Genomic DNA, 19,854 nt, shown 5'->3' on the forward strand with positions numbered 1-19,854 from the left:
ACCACTCATTGTATCCCTAAGGACCTTCTGCAGCCTGATATAAATGACTAATTATCCAGCAGCACCATATTTCCTTTCATTCCCATATCTTCAGGGGATTACCATCATAAACAGCTATTCATGAAGATGTTATGGATGCTACCCACTTGATGAGGTAGCTCCCATAGGTGCGGGGAATGTTTATGAATATGTAAATACACTCTAGGTGTTTCTCAATATGCATACTACCGTGCTCCACACACTCATGTTCCAAGTGTATTCTCTGAGGACGTTCTCTTGAGTACGTTCTTGTGAGGACGAGAGTGTAGAGAACACATAAAACATTACATTTTAGAACCACTCCCCCTCCCCCTACTGTATTACCTCACACTGCACCTCCCATCCACTGAACCTTCTTCCAGCCAGGACAATGGCAACAATAGACACAAAACAAAATATACACAATACTTACAAGTATGTGAATATTACGATTCAATATATGTGAATCGTAATAATCCAGCTCGCCAGTTAGTTAAACAGGCAAAATTGACTTATAACTGATGTTATGCAAGGTAAATGTAAATGTTTCGTGAGTAGCTAGCCACAAATTCTTTGTGGTTAGCTAGCTGGCCAGTTAGCCCTATTGACTTACTATGGGCTTGCGATCTACGAACACTACAGTCTGTATTGTAGGCAGGTAAACATGACAAAATGAACACAGCATATATTTATTAACTTGTTATGGATAGGGGGCAGTATTTTCACGGCTGGATAAAAAAACGTGCCCGATTTAATCTGGTTATTACTCCTGCCCAGAAACTAGAATATGCATATAATTAGTAGCTTTGGATAGAAAACACTCTAAAGTTTCTAAAACTGTTTGAATGGTGTCTGTGAGTATAACAGAACTCAAATGGCAGGCCAAAACCTGAGAAGATTCTGTACAGGAAGTAGTCCTTGGTGTGCATTCTGACGAAGACAACAAAAGGTAATCAAACTTTTATAATAGTAAATATGATTATGGTGAGTGCTAAACTTGCCGGGTGTCTAAATAGCGAGCCCGTGATGCCTGGGCTATGTACTTAGAATATTGCAAAATGTGCTTTCACCAAAAAGCTATTTTAAAATCGGACATATCGAGTGCATAGAGGAGGTCTGTATCTATAATTCTTAAAATAATTGTTATGCTTTTTGTGAACGTTTATCGTGAGTTATTTAGTAAAATGTTAGCGAATTCCCCGGAAGTTTGCGGGGGGTATGCTAGTTCTGAACGTCACATGCTAATGTAAAAAGCTGGTTTTTGATATAAATATGAACTTGATTGAACAAAATATGCATGTATTGTATAACATAATGTCCTAGGGTTGTCATCTGATGAAGATCATCAAAGGTGAGTGCTGCATTTAGCTGTCTTCTGGGTTTTGGTGACATTATATGCTGGCTTGAAAAATGGGTGTCTGATTATTTCTGGCTTGGTACTCTGCTGACATAGTCTAATGTTTTGCTTTCGTTGTAAAGCCTTTTTGAAATCGGACAGTGTGGTTAGATTAACGAGAGTCTTGTCTTTAAATAGCTGTAAAATAGTCATATGTTTGAGAAATTGAAGTAATAGGATTTTTAAGGTTTTGAAAATCGCGCCACAGGCTGCAAGTGGCTGTTACGTAGGTGGGACGCAAGCGTCCCACCTAGCCCATAGAGGTTAAATATTAGACATGTGTAAGCAGAATGAAGGCTGAGCCCATGTGAATGTACAAAGCTTGATCAACATCGAGTTAACCATTAGACATGTAAAAAACGGATCGTAAGCAGAATCCGTGTGGATGAGGCAAGGTAGGCCAACACAGACGTGACTGGTCTCGGCCATATATGATCTTGTGAAGGCTACTGGACATGCACATGGGTTAATCATACATAGACAACATCGGCCTGAACTTGTAAAGATCTTTGGACAGGAACATTAGCTAATCAGTTATAGGCACCAATTGACCTGCAGTAGGAGTGTGCATGTCTGTGTGTCATGCCACCAATAGAGTATATGCCCTAATGTCTGAGCCAATCAGAGAATGGAAACTAAGCAAGACAATAAGATTGGCTAGAAGGCTAGAAGGCTAGAAGGCTAGAAGGCTAGAAGGTATTAATCATTTACATAAAGTGGATAAAAGCAGAGTACTGAGAATGGAATTGTTCGGCTTTGTTACTTTTGTTATAAAGTCTATTTGAATTTTCAAGCTCCGGTATCTGAGAAATATTTGATTCAATATTTCCACAACAGAGCAAATTGCCCAACTTATTACTCTCACCCTGGGGAGATTGATATACCCCTTGAACCCAGTGAACACCATGGAATGCGGGGGACAAGAGGGGCATGAAACACGGGCAAGCTTCCAATACACATGCATGCTTCTGTGAGACTGTATAGCCTGCATGAAGCCCGGCCCCTTTATAGGCACAGAGGTGTCCGGCAATGGCTGACATAGTGCCCCGTTTGCCATGACAAAACGCAGGGCACTGGCATCACGCAACCCCCGCTTCCTTTACTCCCTCCAACTCCAGGAATTTAAAATAGGAATAGGTTGCCAATGCCCCGGGGGAATGCTAGTAAGTGTCATTCACTGGAAGTTATACATGGTAGCCAACATTAGCCAGGAGGCTCATTAGTCTAAGCTAGGCTAGCCTCTTTGACCGCAGCATGGTCCATTAAGAATAACCAAGCAATTTAATGCTATGTACACTAAACAAGAGAGCTACCCAAGCAACTCCACATGGGGAGGCAGGAATAGCTAGTAGTAGCTATCTTGCCTTAGCGGGTTAGCTAACCTGGCTAGCATGCTATGCAGCGCTTGTTAGCAAGCCTGGTCTCAAAATTCTGCTTAGGACTGGATCACCAAGGTGGGACCCAGACCCTTCTGTGAAGAGAGGCAAGCAGTGCTTATCCAAGCCAGAGTTCGTCCCAGGTGTGACATCCTTTACAGTTGTGCCATGACCTGGATCTGCAGTTGTGCTGCGGTTGCTGTTGAGTAAGTTTGAGGGGTGAATGTAGCACATTGGGTTGTGTGAAACTTATTCCTCAGCTTGAAGTGTCTCGCTTGCGTTCCTTCATTAGCTAGCTTTTGAGGTGGCGCGATCGGCTAAATCACTTGAGGGCGGTCAAGTGTGTTTGTGAGGCAGCGGTGCCGAATTCTACGCCAGGTGAGTATATTTTAAAGCATTAGGGCATGGTCACGAACCCAAACCTGGCTTGTTAGACTGTGTTGTTTCGGTCACGTCAGCCATCATATTTATTGCTATAGCCAGGCCAAGCAATTTGATGAATTAACTAATTGTTTGTGATTGGGAAGCCATACAAACTTCAACACACAATGTCCCAGGAGTGTGTATTCATGGATGCCAAAGGAAGCCAGGCTTCCCCAAAACATTTACAGAGAACATTTAAAAAAATTATACAAATTCATTTTACTGTCGTCTCGGTGTTTCATAAATTTCCTTCAATTCGTAAGAAGCTGAATGTATCTTATCGGTTAAAGCATTAAAGAATGAAAGAGTGGCCCTCTGTCTTAGTTTGTGTAGTGTATCTATTCTGATGCTCTCTTGTCAGAAAGAGTATGGTATTGTTGACGCCCATAGCATTGATTGCATTTGGCCTCCCTTGATAACTTTTAAAATAAAATGATTGCCAATCAGCGTTGAGCTAAACTGAGTGAGCTCAGCTGTCAATGTTCCTGGATCACCCCCAAAAAAGTAAAGGGAAGCCAGTTTGGATTTGGCTTCAGAACTATCACATCACAAGCCAAATGTCATTAAAAATGAATTGTTGCATCTCGTTGTATTGCTGTCCTTCGGTGGCTAGTTAGCAAGCTAAAATCATCCTTTTCCTTAATTAGCCATGGATTTGGACTGATTATAACGGCGATTGTGCCCCTGGCCTGAGAGGATGGAAGTTCAATATGTAACTAGATGTAGTATGCTAATGTTAACTAGCTGGCCTGGCGTATCGTTGCCCATGAAAGGAATTTAGGCTAGCATGCAAGTATTTCAGCCAGGTAGACTAGGACAACAAAAACTACAAGTGTGTACTGTATGATAGAGTCATACACCGTTTAGGCAACATGAAAGATGGATGCCATGAGTCAACATGTTTTTTTCTGCTTGCCCCCCCCCCACACACACACACACACACACACACACACACACAAACGCACATTTTTCTACTTGCACACACACCACACACACACACACACACACACACACACACACACACACACACACACACACACACACACAGAGAGAGAGAGAGAAATCAGTACCATGGACAGCCACATCATATTTAGCTGGCATTGATTGGACTAAATATTTTTTGGTATCTTTTAGTTATCAATGTGTTAGACTAAACATAGGTGATTAGATGATGTTGAAATGTTGAAGTTGAAATGGTGCTGGAATAGTGGAAGCAGCTTCTGTTTTCTTTGTGATTTGAGGTAACCCTCCATGGTTCGAAATCAAAAGTTGTTTAGTAGTTCGAAAATGTCAGGAACATTACCTTTGTCATGACGTTGCTATTGTTAATGCGATGACATGCTATTTATCGAATAATTTACTTTGTTTATTATTACGTGATTAAGAGGTTAATTTGACCTCTTCAACCTCATGTTGCGTTTCGGGGTCGTCCACTAATTGGCTGCAGCTCATGGTCCTCTAGTCTGATATGTAAATTCTTAACTCACATGTTTATACCCTAGGGTAGATAGGTGGCGTTTCCGTCTTTATGACACGCTCTCTGGGTTTCCTGGGGCGTAGCTAGTTATAAGGCAAGGTATAACAATTTACTATGATCTCGTTAGACAACTAAAATCACAGTCTCATCATCACAAAAACATTCTCTTTAATCTGGATATTTTCTACACAAAGTGAAGGATGTAAACATCATTACATTTACATTTTAGTCATTTAGCAGACGCTCTTATCCAGAGCGACTTACAGTAGTGAATACAGTTCATACATTTCATTTCATGCATTTTTTTTTTTTGTACTGACCCCCCGTGGGAATCGAACCCACAACCCTGGCGTTGCACACACCATGCTGGCATTGCAAACACCATGCTCTACCACCATGCTCTACCAACATACAGACATTATGAAAACGCTTCAAGTTCCAATGTTTTCGTTATAACATCCTCATTTAACTTTCAATAACATCATAAAATAGACATTACTTTTCATATCCCGTCCATAATTATTCCCACCCATTCGGATAATGAAATATATTGTCCCAAAGTCCATTTATTTGATGTTCTGCAGTTTTGGGTTGTAGACTCTTCACAAGGCACACAGACATACTGATCTCTCACATTAGAGACCAGAAAGGAGTTGGTCTGCTGCCTTATAATTTGCGATTGGCGTGAGGTCATAAAACCCCCCACCGCCATACCTCTTTCCCTCTGCGGGAGGGAGAGATATCTCTGTAGACCTGATCCTCACAGGCCAGTCATGACACCTTGCTTGACCACGCTGTAGGTCATGTAACTGTCTGTTACATGTAATATGTTTTGTGGACTTCACTGGACAGATGTTGCTCTCCGGTTTTGTAATGAAACAAATGTGTGGTTGAATTTATTCTGTCACTGTGTCTTCTTATGGTCTTGGCCTTAGGCCTACATACAGGATCACGGTGTCAAGGCATATGAACTAACAGGTTATAGAGCAAACAACACAATTATCACAACACAATACACCATTTTTTGGGGGATTGGCTTCCCCGGTGATTGTACTAATGCTGCATTGTCCAGGGGGTGAGCACCATCTCCCACTAAGGGACAGTTTATTTGGCACAACACAGTCTCATGTTCCAACTCTTTGATTTAGTAGCGTGAATCGTTCCTGTTCACACCGAGGTAAGGAGCAGAATAATTGAAGGAATGAATATGATCCTCAAGCTTAACACCTGTGGAAGGCAGGGCTTCCAGCGAGGCCTTGTTTTGGCCTTGTCAGGCGTGATTGTAAATCCTTCAACCGAAGTCGTGAGAGTGTGATGCCCCAATAGTATGTTGTACCGAAGTTGACTGACTGAAAGGGAACTCATTACCCTACCAGTGACCTAAACACGACATGAGGCCTTTATTAACCATCCATTTAAAAGTCATAAGTCTAACCAAACACTTATCTTGTACTCTTTCGTGAGCTCAAAAGAGCAATACAAAAGATTATTCCTTCATTGTCTTCAGTCAGATAAGCCTTATATCCTTCTACATACAGTAGTAGGCCAACGTGTGTACTCATCCAGCCTGCTGCCCTTGTCATTGTCTGGTCTCCTGCCATGGTCTCTTCAGCCCCAGACAAATGCCTAGTCCAATCATGGTGTTACCAGAGCAACATATGGTGACACACAATAGACTCTTTAACCACCTGCCTGTTCTGAGAAGTTAATCTATTTGCAGAGAGCAGTAAGCCTTCTGTTGACTTCTGGGCACCGATACTCTCTAATGCTAATACATTGTGGTGGCTCTCATTGACAATACTCAACCACCATCCTGGGCCTGCTCTCTATTGGACTGCGTCCCAAATGGCACCCTATTCCCTATGCAGTAAGCTACTTTTGATCAGAGCCTTGATCAACAGTAGTGCACTATATAGGGAATAGGGTGCCATTTGGGACGCAGATATTGACAACTGCTATCGTTGAGCCTGCTCTGCTCTCTGGGCCTGTCTAAAGGTGATTCCTTCTGGGGATAGTAGGTCTAGAGAGAGGTTACATGTCCTGGAAAGGCTTAGTGACCCATTGGTATGTCCTGTCAACGCTATTGCTCCACTGTGAGGAGGCAGGTAGCCTAGCGCTTAAGCGCGTTGGGACAGTAACGTCAGGCCAGTAACAGAAAGTTTGCTGGTTTGAATCTCCGAGCCGACTAGGTGAAAAATCTGTCGATGTGCCCTTGAGCAGGGCACTTAACACTAATTGCTCCTGTAAGTCTCTCTGGATAAGAACATCTGCTAAATGACTCAAATGTAAGATACAGTACTGTAGTATTAGCTGATAAGGTACTAGTTAGCGCTGTCAGGCCTTCCCTGTGGCTCAGTTGGTAGAGCATGGTGTTTGCAACACCAGGGTTGTGGGTTTGTTTCCCACGGGGGGCCAGTACGGAGAAGAAAAAATATATATATAATAATAATGTATGAAATGAAATGTATGTATGCATTCACTACTGTAAGTCGCTCTGGATAAGAGTGTCTGCTAAATGACTAAAATGTAAATGTAAAAAATGTCAATGAGAAGTTGTAGCAATGCTAACTACCACTGTCTAAAGGTAAATCCATCTGGAGATAAGAGAGAGGTCAAAGGGTTTGGAAGGGTGTATTGACCTGTAATGAATTGATTTACAGTATGTCCATGTCATTTACCCCATAGTGAGAGATATATAGATGCAGAAGGCTTAGTGTGCATCTTCCAGGTGGCACCATATTCCCTACATAGTGCACTATATTTGACCAGGGCCTATGGGGAAGCAGACCTAGTATCAGCTAATAAGGTACACAGGTTGCCATTCAGAAGTGGTAGTGATAATTAGCTAAGGGGCCATGGTTCCATGAAACCTGATATCCAGCTAGTCTCTCTATGAAAATGGCCCATGCTGCCTCTCTCTGGACCTGCTTCAGTCAATCAGGATGAGTTATTGGGAGCACAATACTGTGGGATCGGGTGTCCATCTCTTGAATTAAAACAATGTTTAAGAGGTTATATAACATATTCAAGGACTCCATTATAATATACTCTATGCTTAGTCAGATTTTTTTGTCCCTGCATATTAGGCCTGTAATTGCTGTTAAAACAGATAAAGTATGTGTCATGACGTTTCCCTCTTTGGGGATAGCGAGTACCATCCCCCTCTCTCTGCACCATCCCCCTTTCTCTCTCACCACCTCTCTGTCTTCCCCTTGCTAACAGGCTCTGTTAGGCAGGTCATAAATTCCTAGAGGAGTTCTCTCCTCATGGCCAGAGTATAAGAGAGAGTGAGTTTTCATAGAGAGAACAAAGGAACTTCGTCCACATCACAGAACTTGAGAACTGAACAATATCCATGTTCTGGAGAAGGTATAAATGGTCGGTGAAGTAGCCAGCTACAAACTGGTCCATTTTGTACAATTTGGTGAAATCAGGAAAGACAATACAGCCATATTACCATAACTCTGTTTATACAAGAGTCTCAGTTGTGAGGCTTGCATCTAATTGTTGTATAAAATGAATGAGTAAAGATGTAACTATTTGGGAAATTATGTAATGTGATTTTAAACTGTTTAATGAAGGAAACTCCAATTCCCTTTGGAGTTTAACTAAATTATTGGCCCACCCCATGAGCACAGACATTGATCTGGCGTCATGGGACAGCCCCTTTCTACTGTTACAAATATAACCCCCACCGGGAGGAATTCCCTTCAGACCAGCTTACCTCGATTACCACGAGAGGGCTAAGGTTTGAGGAGAGACCATAAAACTCAGTATAAGCTAAGGTTTGAGTAGATTGCTGAATCTTTTAACCATACCATGTGGTTAACCTCTGAGACTATCGATCCGACAGAATAAGAGCTACTCTTCGACACTAATTACTATTCTGCAGCTAGAAATTATGTACCCGTCAATGCGAGGACCGACAACCGCCGAGACATCTATCTATAACAACATTGCTGAATGTTACTCTGAACTTCCATTCTAACCACGGCAGAGAGACAGCAGACAAACTCTCCAACAGAAACAAACTTTCCAACAGAGATCACGGCGACACACTGAGCGTAAATATATATATTGGTTGCAATTATTCCCGAATGAATGAGCGTTCATGTGCAAAGTATTAGCATTTCAATTGTTAGAATTATTGAGTGTGTAGTGATTCATTTGCGTAATTCCCACCTTTCTCAGTCTACACCCCCTTCCCTTTTGTCTACCAAGCTGCCATGCCAGTTTAGCCCACCAGGGCACATCCCCTATCATTTCCTTGTAACCAATATCTACTGTTTGTTTGTGTGTGCATTTCTGTGATTATTTAGTTAGTTAATAAATAACTGATTGAGACAATTGATGTATGGATGATTAATAGTGAAAACTGGGTTCGTGCAGATAACCAACTATTTACGACGTTTGGAATGAGACTAACGTGAGGTAAAAAATAATTCATTAATTAGAAGACTAATTGATCAGATATTCCCTGTAGCTCAGTTGGTAGAGCATGGTGTTTGCAACACCAGGGTTGTGGGTTCGATTCCCACGGGGGGCCAGCACAGAAAAAAAATGTATGAAATTGTATGAAATGTATGCATTCACTACTGTAAGTCGCTCTGGATAAGAGCGTCTGCTAAATGACTAAAATGTAAATGTAAATATTAAAATATCTGAATGTTATACTAGGAAAATTATAACTTTGTAATCTGAATATTTTCCTTGGTGCCCGGACTTCCTAGTTAATTACATTTACCTGATTAGTTAATCACGTAATAATAATTACAGAGAATTGATTTGATAAACTAAGTCTTTAGTTTAATGATGCCATAGACACGACATATGTTTTATGTAATGTGCATGCCTTATATTAGGCTACATATTCAACGGCTTAATTATAGGCTACACACATGAACTATAGGTATAGTCCATAGGAGGTTGGTGGCACTTTAATTGGGGAGGACGGGTTCGTTTTAATGGCTGCTATCAAATACATACAAAATGTGGTTTGATGCCATTCCATTCACTCAGTTCCAGCCGTTATTATGAGCTATTCTCCCCTCAGCAGCCTCCACTAGCGTAGTCAGATTTCCATCTAATTTCTGTTGGCATTAGGCTAAACCCGTCACTGTTAAAGTCAAAGGATGCGTTACTATATATCGCCTACATTTTCCGTTATATATGCGTTTAATTATTCAAGGCCAACGGATATGAGAAGATGGCATGAGATACCGTTAGGGACAGATCTAAATTTGGGACTAAAATGTATACAACCCTTTTGTTTTTTGCTTTGCGGAGGGTTGTGTTTTTTTTTATTGGGCACAGGGGAGTGTGGTGCGTTTTTTAACTGGTTTACATTCGCTCTTTTGCACATTTTATTATATCATTTTGTCCCATCATAGACAAATGTACTAATCTTTTAACATGCGCCTCCCTTATATAAAGGTGTTTTGGTACTTCCCTTATGCACTACGCTTTCATTTACTATACCACAGGTCAATATAGTCTGCCAGTCTAATTATCTATTCTGCCCTCTCCACCATTCATAGAGACAATAGTGGATTGTTTGTCCAGATCTGCAGTAGACTAACTAGCAATCATACCACGCATAAAAGCATTACAAGCTGCATCAATTTTCAATATGAATCCACAAAAACAAATAGGAATAGCTGATATGCAGCTGAAAAACACATTTAAACATGAGACACGCAGCTAAAAAATCTCCCCTATTAATCTTGTTTAGGGACAATACAATTATCCTACCTAGACAAGCCTACAACACAACAATGCAACGAATTATTGCATTATTGTTTTCAAGGGAGTACAAATTTCGACTCTAGGATGCAGTGAAAATGTAATTGAAATAATGGCGCAAAAGCCCTGTAATTTGAATGTTTAATAATTCCGTTTGGATCAGTTGTGGAACTCTGGGCAGTTCATAAGGTATAGAAAGGCACAGTAGCATGCCAGTCTGGCTGTATTTTTACTTCTGATACTGAGATGCGCTGGCTGTTGCAGATCATCATTCTCCCAAGTCGTCCTATAACAGTGTGGCCACATACGCTCCCAGCAAGCCCAGTTACGCTCTCTGCCTCCTCTCCAATCTGAGTGGCTATTCCTTGTACTATAGCCAAAATATTTAGCGTCTAACTTTTAAAATATATTACCTTTTATGTGTGCCATCAACACAACCAGTCAAAATGTCATAACCTGTCACGTCTACTCCCGTTCCCTCTCTCTGGCGCCCAACGTCGCCGGTCTACCAACCACCGGTAATGGCAACCCATCTTTATGCACACCTGCGTCTCATCATCAGTCACACCTGGACTTCATTACTCCCTGATTACTTACCCTTTATATAGCCAGTATTGGTTATGTTTCCTTGTCAGACGGTTCTCTTGTTTTGTATCGGTCTATGTAGGTTCATATTAAACTCACTAAGTGCACGTGCTTCCCGACTTCCTGCATCAACGTTACAGAGCCAGCACCCCAGCCCATCCAGCAGTCCACCCAGGTCAGCGATGCCACCACTCAATCCCTTTCTGAGAAATATTGGTGGCCCACTTTGGTGCAGGACTCTACACACCATGTCAACTCATGTTCACTATGTACTCAATCTAGATCTCCCCGGCATGCACCAGCAGGAAAACTCCTTCACCTTCCCGTGCCTCAGCGTCCCTGGTCTCATTTGTCCATTGATTTCATCACTAATCTCCCCTCTGATGGTTGTAGACAGATTCTCAATCATACTGTTTCATTCCTTTCTCTGGTCTCCCTACCGCTCTCCTGGTCGCTGAGGCACTGTTCCAGCAGGTCTTTCAGCACTTTTGCCTTCCAGAGGATATCATCTCAGATTGTGGTCCCCTATTCACATCTTGTGTATGGAAGGCTGGGGGTCATGGTCAGCCTCCCTTCCGGGTACCGGCCTCAATCTAACGGGCAGGTGGAGAGGATGAACCAGTAACTGGGGAGGTTCTTGAAAAGTCACTGCCAGGACCGGCAGGAGAAGTGGTCCCGATTCGTTCCTTGGGGTGAATAATTCATTGCAACACTCCTCCACTGGGCTGACTCCCTTCCAGTGTGTTCTGGGTTATCAGCCGGACCTGGCTGTGGACTCCGAGCCAGAACGAAGCTCCTGCGGTGGATGAGTGGTTCAGGTGCGCAGAAGAGGTATGGAACGATGCCCACATGAGACTCCAGTGCACCGTCCACCATCAGAAAGAGCAGGCGCATAACCACAGTGGTGAGGCTCCCGTGATGCAACCTGGTGATCCCGTCTGGCTCTCCACCAGAAACCTCCCACACCGCCTGCCCTGTAAGAAGCTGAGTCCCCTGTGTGTGGGGTCGTTCAAGGTCATCTGGAGGGTTAACGAGGTAATTTACAGATTACAACTCCCCACTAACTACCGGATATCACCCTCTTTTCATGTTTCCCCCCTCAGGCCAGTGGCTCCTGGTCCCCTGGCTGATGTCGTCCCCCACGACACCCCTCTGCCTCTCTTGGACATCGAGGGGAGCCCTGCCTATGCCGTCAGATCACTTCTGGTCTCCTGACATCATGGGGGTTGGTTCCAGTACCTGGTGGACTAGGAGGGATACGGTCCACAGGAACAGTGCTGGGTCCCAACAGCATCTGAGAATTCCACCTTCATCGTCCGGACCGGCCTGCTCCTAGCCCTCTGGGCCGTCCTCCCGGCTGGCGTCATCCTGCGTCTGGGGCCGCACGTTGGGGGGGGGGTACTGTCACGTCTACTCCCGCTCCCCCTCTCCGGCGCTCCACGTCGCTGGTCTACTAACACCGGTAATGGCAACCCATCTTTACGCACACCTGTGTCTCATCATCAGTCACACCTGGACGTCATTACTCCCTGATTACTTACCCTTTTATATAGCACTCTTTTGTTATCAGTTATCAGCCAGTATTGGTTATGTTTCCTTGTCCAACGTTTCTCTTTTATATCGTTCTATGTTCATTCATATTAAATTCACTAACTGCACCTGCTTCCCGACTCCCTGTGTAGACGTTACAAATCTGATTATGCTACAGTGAGGGAAAAAAGTATTTGATCCCCTGCTGATTTTGTACGTTTGCCCACTGACAAAGAAATTATCAGTCTATAGTTTTAATGGTAGGTTTATTTGAACAGTGAGAGACAGAATAACAACAAAAAAATCCAGAATAACGTATGTCAAAAAATGTTATAAATTGATTTGCATTTTAATGAGGGAAATAAGTATTTGACGCCCTCTCAATCAGAAAGATTTCTGGCTCCCAGGTGTCTTTTATACAGGTAATGAGCTGAGATTAGGAGCACATTCTTAAAGGGAGTGCTCCTAATCTCACTTTGTTACCTGTATAAAAGACACCTGTCCACAGAAGCAATCAATCAATCAGATTCCAAACTCTCCACCATGGCCAAGACCAAAGAGCTCTCCAAGGATGTCAGGGACAAGATTGTAGACCTACACAAGGCTGGAATGGGCTACAAGACCATCGCCAAGCAGCATGGTGAGAAGGTGACAACAGTTGGTGCAATTATTCGCAAATGGAAAAAACACAAAATAACTGTCAATCTCCCTCGGCCTGGGGCTCCATGCAAGATCTCACCTCGTGGAGTTGCAATGATCATGAGAACGGTGAGGAATCAGCCCAGAACTACACAGGAGGATCTTGTCAATGATCTCAAGGCAGCTAGGACCATAGTCACCAAGAAAACAATTGTAACACACTATGCCATGAAGGACTGAGATCCTGCAGCGCCCGCAAGGTCCCCCTGCTCAAGAAAGCACATATACATGCCCGTCTGAAGTTTGCCAATGAACATCTGAATGATTCAGAGGACAACTATGTGAAAGTGTTGTGGTCAGATGTGACAAAAATGGAGCTCTTTGGCATCAACTCAACTCGCCGTGTTTGGAAGAGGAGGAATGCTGCCTATGACCCCAAGAACACCATCCCCACTGTCAAACATGGAGGTGGAAACATTATGCTTTGGGGTTGTTTTTCTGCTAAGGGGACAGGACAACTTCACCGCATCAAAGGGACAATGGACGGGGCCATGTACTGTTAAATCTTGGGTGAGAACCTCCTTCCCTCAGCCAGGGCATTGAAAATGGGTCGTGGATGGGTATTCCAGCATGACAATGACCCAAAACACATGGCCAAGGCAACAAAGGAGTGGCTCAAGAAGAAGCACATTAAGGTCCTGGAGTGGCCTTGCCGGTCTCCAGACCTTAATCCCATAGAAAATCTGTGGAGGGAGCTGAAGGTTCGAGTTGCCAAACGTCAGCCTCGAAACCTTAATGACTTGGAGAAGATCTGCAAAGAGGAGTGGGACAAAATCCCTCTTGAGATGTGTGCAAACCTGGTGGCCAACTACATGACCTCTGTGATTGGCAACAAGGGTTTTGCCACCAAGTACTAAAATAAGTTTTGCAGAGGGGTCAAATACTTGTTTCCCTCATTAAAATGCAAATCATCTTATAACATTTTTGACATGTGTTTTTCTGGATTGTTTTGTTGTTATTCTGTCTCTCACTGTTCAAATAAACCTACCATTAAAATGATAGACTGATCATTTCTTTGTCAGTGGGCAAACGTACAAAATCATCAGGGGATCAAATACTTTTTTCCCTCACTGTACTTCAAGTCTTCTCTAGGCATGCCAGCGTTTGTCTAAAATATCATTCCAGCATCTTCAAAAAGGCTTAACATTAATCAGGTTTCCATCCAACCTTTTTGAGTAAAGTACATGTCAGATAAATAATGTCATGACATCATGGGAAAGCATGCAGAATATTAGGGTACAGATGAAATCAGTAAAGGTGAACGTCACAGGGTGATGAGCTTGATGATTCTTTCAATAAATATTGAGGGTCTTATTCTGGTGACATGATTGATGTTTGGCTGCCATTTGTCAACAAAATAATATCTTGTCCACGTTTGTCCATAATCTCATGTAGTAGGCTATATCCACACTGCATCTGCGAGCTGTTGACTAGAGAGCACATACCAATACCAGAGTGGGCACATTCCCTATACCTAAGCAAACATTTTTTTGTGGCAAAACCAACAGTAGGCCTAGAGTTGCAAATGAGGTGGAAACCCATTTAGCTTGTAATTTTTATTTGGTATATGGGAAGTTATTTTTATACGCACTACGTATTAATTTATAGGGACCACAATGGAAAAAAATCCCAGACTTTTTTTGTGCAATCCTGGTCACTGAGAAATCTTTCTAATGTGTATAATATACAGTGTTTTCGGAAAGTATTCAGAGCCATTTACTTTCTCCACATTTTGGTACATTACAGCCATATTCTAAAATGGATTTATGAAGAAAAAAAATCCCCAGCAATCTATACACAATACCCCTTTAACGATTAAGCAAAAGCAGGTTTTTAGAAATGTTTGCAAATTTATAAAAAATACAAAACATCTATTCAGTCCCTTTGCTATGAGATTTGAAATTGAGCTCAGGTGAATCCTGCTTAAGTTGATCATCCTTGATATGTTTCTACAACATGATTGGAGTCCACCTGTGGTAAATGCAATTGATTGGAGATTATTTGGAACGGCACACACCTGTCTATATAAGGTCCCACAGTTGACAGTGCATGTCAGAGCAAAAACCAAGCAATGAGGTCGAAGGAATTGTCCGTAGAGCTCCGAGACAGGATTGTGTCGAGGCACAGATCTGGGGAAGGGTACAAAAACATGCCTGCAGCACTGAAGGTTCTCTGGTCTGATGAAACCAAGATTGAACTCTTTGGCCTGAATACCAAGTTTAACGTCTGGAGGAAACCTGGCACCATCCCTACGGTGAAGCATGGTGGTGGCAGCATCATGCTGTGGCGATGTTTTTCAGTGGCAGGGACTGGGAGACTAATCAGGATCAAGGCAATGATGAACGGAGCAAAGTACAGAGATGAAAACTTGCTCCAGAGCGCTCAGGACCTCAGACTGGGGGGAAGGTTCACCTTCCAACAGGACAACGACCCTAAGCACACAGCCAAGACAACACAGGAGTAGTCTCTGAATGTCATTGAGTGGCCCAGACAGAGCCCAAATTTAACCCGAACGTACATCTCTGGAAAGACCTGAAAATAGCTGTGTAGCAACGCTCCCCATCCAACCTGGCAGAGCTTGAGAGGATCTGCAGAGAAGAATAGTAGAAACTCCCCAAATACCGATGTGCCAAGCTTGTAGCGTAATACCCAAAAAGACTCGATGCTGTAATCGCTGCCAAAGGGGATTCAACAAAGTACAGAGTAAAGAGTCTGAATTCTTAAGTAAATGTTTTATTTCAGTTTTAAATGTTTAATAAAATAGCAAAAATGTCAACTATTTTTGCTTTGTCATTATGTGGTATTGTGTGTAGATTGATGAGGAAAATTTGTTTTAATGAATGTTTGAATAAGGCTTTACCGTAACAAATTCAAGGTGTTTGAATACTTTCTGAAGGCACTGTATGTATAGATTTTTTTAAATTAACAAATAAAATCAATCAATCCAAACTGCGCAGCGGCCATTCAAAACCATAAAGTTTGGTGATTGTCAAGCCAATCCTTTGATACTGAGTAGGCCTGTAATGTAGGGAGGTATGTATGTTCTGTTTGTAGAGATTGCCTATTGATTGTGGTGTCAAATGCAAACCATGAAATTGGGAGAGTGAGCTCGTCTGTGGTGGTCGGTGAACCCTCGACCTACTGGCCTGTAGCACTGTGTGGCATCAACAGTGCCACAAAGTGCTTTTTTGAGGTGGTTTTGGTTCGATTATTAAAAAATGATCAAGATTTTTTTTTTAAGATTAAATGCAACATGCATTATGGTGGTTGAATGCTGTAACAACACATAATAAAACAATGAAAGTCCCATGATGGTAGTGACTGTCCATTACTGCTTATTAACCATCATATATTCACTTTACTTTAATCAAAAAAATTCAGTTGTGTAATTTTACACTTGTTTAATTTGATGACTATTGTTTTATTCCAAGTCATCATCTCATCTCTATAGATCTGCTGACTATGCTGTCTGACAAAAATCACTACTTTAGTATTTAAAAGAAAATAAGGTCTACTGTTATGACTGCTGAATACCAACATCCAATCACTTAGATCATGTATTTCCAGGTAGAGAACCCTCGCAAATCCCCTCTTTATCACGCTTTCATAGCAGGCGTAAAAGAAACAGATCAGATGATGTAGCTGCGCAATGGATTGTGGTCATTGTAGTTAATTATGTTTTTTGCACTAAACTATGTGGAACATTGGCCTGTTGGAAATTACAACTCCCTACTACATTCTACAGTTAGGGCATTATCTGATTTATCTCTAAATAAACTGCAGAGCAATCTGCCCATAGAGCTCCATAGTGGAGATGTCATAATACCCATAAACCCTAGCGGTCAAACAGGGAAATGGTTCCAATCGTTTTTCCACCATTGGGAGTCCCATAGGGTGGCGCACAATTGGCCCAGCGTCGTCCAAGTTAGGGTTTGGCCGGGGTAGGCCGTCATTGTAAGTAAGAATTTGTTCTTAACTGACTTGCCTAGTTAAATAAAGGTTAAATAAAATAAAAATAACTTGGAGTTCTTCATGATAGCCAAATTAGCAGCTAATTAGCATTTCATTTTGGGGGGTAAATACAGGTGAATATATTGACGAAAGTCACCTCGTCCTATAGAGATTTACACAGTTATCAAAACCTCATGCCAGGGTAAGCCTACAGTAGACAAAACACAGCCCTTATTTTAAGTGTTTCTAAAATCCCCTATGGGAAAAATGAATGAAGGAAAAACGATTGGAACCATTTCCCTGATTGGAACCATTTCCCTGTTGACCTCTAGGTTTTATGGGTATTATGACTCATTCTGTGGCACTCTTGAACTCACATTAACAAAAAATATTTAAAAAATGGAATTCAAATAATTGAACCAATATCAGACAATTAGTTGTTTAAAAAGCAAAAAATAACTGACATTTTGGTTAATAGCTCAGCACTAAGGTGTGGTTGTAAACTTTATTTTGAGTTAAATCTATGAGGGGGGATGTTGTGCAATTTATTTGACAGAACAGGTGAAGGTTCATGTGTCTGTCGATAGTCGGTCGGGGGTAATGTATTTCACACTGTGAACTGAACTCTCTGCCTCCCTCCGCTGCGTTCCCTATCTGTCACATTCACTCAGCACCGAGATTCTGTCTCATTGAGGGGGAATCTCATTGGGGGTACGGTTTAATATGACATCAAATCCCGCAAGACTTTAACATACACGCTGCTTCTTCGAAATGCCTTAAAGGTCAAACACACTTTTCAGCTTTGGAGTTTTCTGTCATTACCTATAGAAAATAATGTGATATATGAATTAGTGCTCATATTTTTTACTCTTATAGGGTTTAGCTACTTCGAATCGAATATAGTTCTATAGCCTACCTCTGACCGTGTGCCTTAATCTACATTTGAAGGGTTGTCCTTGAAATACAAATATGAATCATTACAAAGAACAGCCAACTCAGAGGGCCCGGCCACACGCCCGCGTTTCCCACAACACTGATCTTCATCACCTGAAGTAAGGTTAAATTGTTAGACTATATCAGCTGCAATAAACCTGCATAAACTATTCCAATCATTCAAAATATATTTTCAACCATAGGGCTCCGAGAAAGACTATATCAACGGAAAGCGATGGTAGCCTATTCGTGATGCTCTCTCCTCCTCTCGCTCAATTCCTGCTCCAGGTACGAGGGCAGTCTGGAGGATGTGACCAACAATGATTAGTTACAGGATTTGGGTTCGTTCCTTCGTTTACTGGAACATTGTATAATTACAAGTTTATGCATTCGTGGTGATAGTTCATATTGTGACGCTTTCCTCATCCTTGTATTCAGATGACTAGTCCCAGAATGTTCGGAGCAATGTGTGAGCGCATTTATACAGCCGTTAAATGAACTGAAACTTTGCCATGCTTTCGTTTCCCTCCTCAACACGACGAGCTATATGTGTAGCCTAATAATTATACATTGACCTTATCCACAAATTGCTTGTTTCAAACGCCATATAAGTTACTTACTTTGTTTGTTGATAAGGAGAGTTCTTCTTCTCCAAAAAATCGTCCAGCGGTCCTAGAATTCCACATCAGTCTAAAACATCACCCAAAACTGGCCGACTCAAAATGAATGTGCCTCACTGTATCCCCTCGTCCAAAGATAACCTTTTGGAGATTTCAAAATAAACCCAAACCTGTTGTAGAATACATTAGTCGTTTTACCGGTTACACTCAGTAAAATAAAGAACAGAGAATATTATTATTTAAAAATATAAAAAAAATCAGCTATTCTTACCTTCATTACCGTAAAAAGCTTCAAAGAATATCTCAATAATCCCAAATAAAGTCTCATATACAGCAAAACACCGTTTGGTTTTAGTACATCCAGTAGATGCTCGTGATGATGATGGTAAGGTGATAAGAAGGTTATTACCAGTGTAGCGCTCTCTTTCTCTGTCCCCGGAATGGCTCAATCTCTCTCTCTCTCTCTCTCTCTCTCTCTCTATCCCCCTCTCTCTGTGAACGCGCTTCTCTACAGCGCCGCTCTGTTCGCGCTACTCAGCGCAACTGATGGGCTCGCACTAGATTCTCACACTCGAGAATTACCGTCCCGCCCTCTACTCACTTTCCAAAACACGCCATTTAAAGACGTACAGTAGGTAGGACGACGAAGTGAAGGGAAGTTTGGTCCTGAGGCTAAGCAAGCCTAATTAATGTCAAAAGCATCCTGCTGAGCTATCAGAATGTATATGTAGTCAATTACCAGTCCTCATAATTCTCATTATGAGAAAAAGTGCATTATATGCTCAATTTCCCTGCTAGGAGAGGCTAGCATGGCTGGACCTCCTGGGGATTAGTATTCTAAATAACTTCTGGAGGACATTGCGGAAGTGAAAACGTGACTTGTTTTGCAATGTCATGCAATGAAATTGTACAATTGCCTTCTGCGGAGAACTCTCTCGAATCTGAATGCGGTGATGCTGTCCATGGTGCTGAAGTCACAGACAGAGAGACGGCCATATTGAATGTTTCACGAGTCACGACCACGATGGATGACACATTTTAATTGCTCATGAGTCACTTATGGTATACATTAGTTGAATACATTTTACAAATACAAATCCTCCT

At 42.1% G+C, this 19,854-nt stretch overlaps 1 protein-coding gene across 1 annotated transcript in view; it reads right to left on the reverse strand.

Annotated features, from left to right (window-relative positions):
* LOC106608239 (neurexin-3b) overlaps nt 1–19,275 on the reverse strand; it is a 651,982-nt gene extending 632,707 nt beyond the window's left edge. Inside the window, exon 1 of the mRNA XM_082977050.1 lies at nt 19,022–19,275. The gene's annotated coding sequence lies outside the window, so the exon portion shown is untranslated. The remainder of the gene's footprint in view (nt 1–19,021) is intronic.
* Nucleotides 19,276–19,854: the final 579 nt, after the last annotated feature.

This window comes from Salmo salar, chromosome 06 (assembly GCF_965601325.2).
Source record: "Salmo salar chromosome 06, fSalSal1, whole genome shotgun sequence".
Taxonomy (NCBI): Eukaryota; Metazoa; Chordata; class Actinopteri; order Salmoniformes; family Salmonidae; genus Salmo; species Salmo salar.